We start from the raw sequence: 713 nt of genomic DNA on the forward strand, positions 1-713 counted from the left end.
GCGCGGCTTGCTGGACGGCACCCTGCTGCAGCCGCCACCCGACATCCCCGGTCTGCTGGACTTCTGGGCGGACCTCTTCACGAAGAAGCCGATCTCCACCGCCGGCTTCATCCGTGACCGCCTTCTCCCGCACTCGGAGCCTGTCGCTCCTGAGTGCCTATGGGGGCCGGTCACACGTGAGGAGGTCGCTGCTGCCTTGCCGCCCAGGGGATCGGCAGCCGGGCCGGACGGCCTGACTCCAGCGGAGCTGCGGCGCCTGCCGCATGAAGTCCTGGTGAAACTCTTGAACCTCTTCCTCCTGGCCCGCGCCCTCCCCGAGCGTCTGCTTCGCGCCCGGACGTCACTTCTCCCCAAAACGGCTGCACCAACATCCCCCGCTGACTTTCGCCCCATTACGGTCTGCTCGGTGTTGGCGCGGACCTTTCACAAGGTTCTCGCGTCACGCCTGATGCTTGCATGTGCTGTGGACGAACGTCAGCGGGCATTCATCCCCCGGGATGGGATGTTGGAAAACACCTTCATCTTGGACACTGCTCTCACCGACGCAGTCCGCTCCTGTCGCTCTGTTTTTGTGGCATCGATCGACGTCTCTAAAGCGTTCGATTCGGTGGACCATGCCGCCCTCCGCCCCGTGCTGAGGGCTCATGGCCTGCCGGATTGCTTTATTGAGTACGTCGAAAGGTGTTACGAGGGTAGCACGACGGTGATAGCGG

This window comes from Schistocerca americana, unplaced genomic scaffold (genome assembly GCF_021461395.2).
Source record: "Schistocerca americana isolate TAMUIC-IGC-003095 unplaced genomic scaffold, iqSchAmer2.1 HiC_scaffold_47, whole genome shotgun sequence".
Lineage (NCBI taxonomy): Eukaryota > Metazoa > Arthropoda > Insecta > Orthoptera > Acrididae > Schistocerca > Schistocerca americana.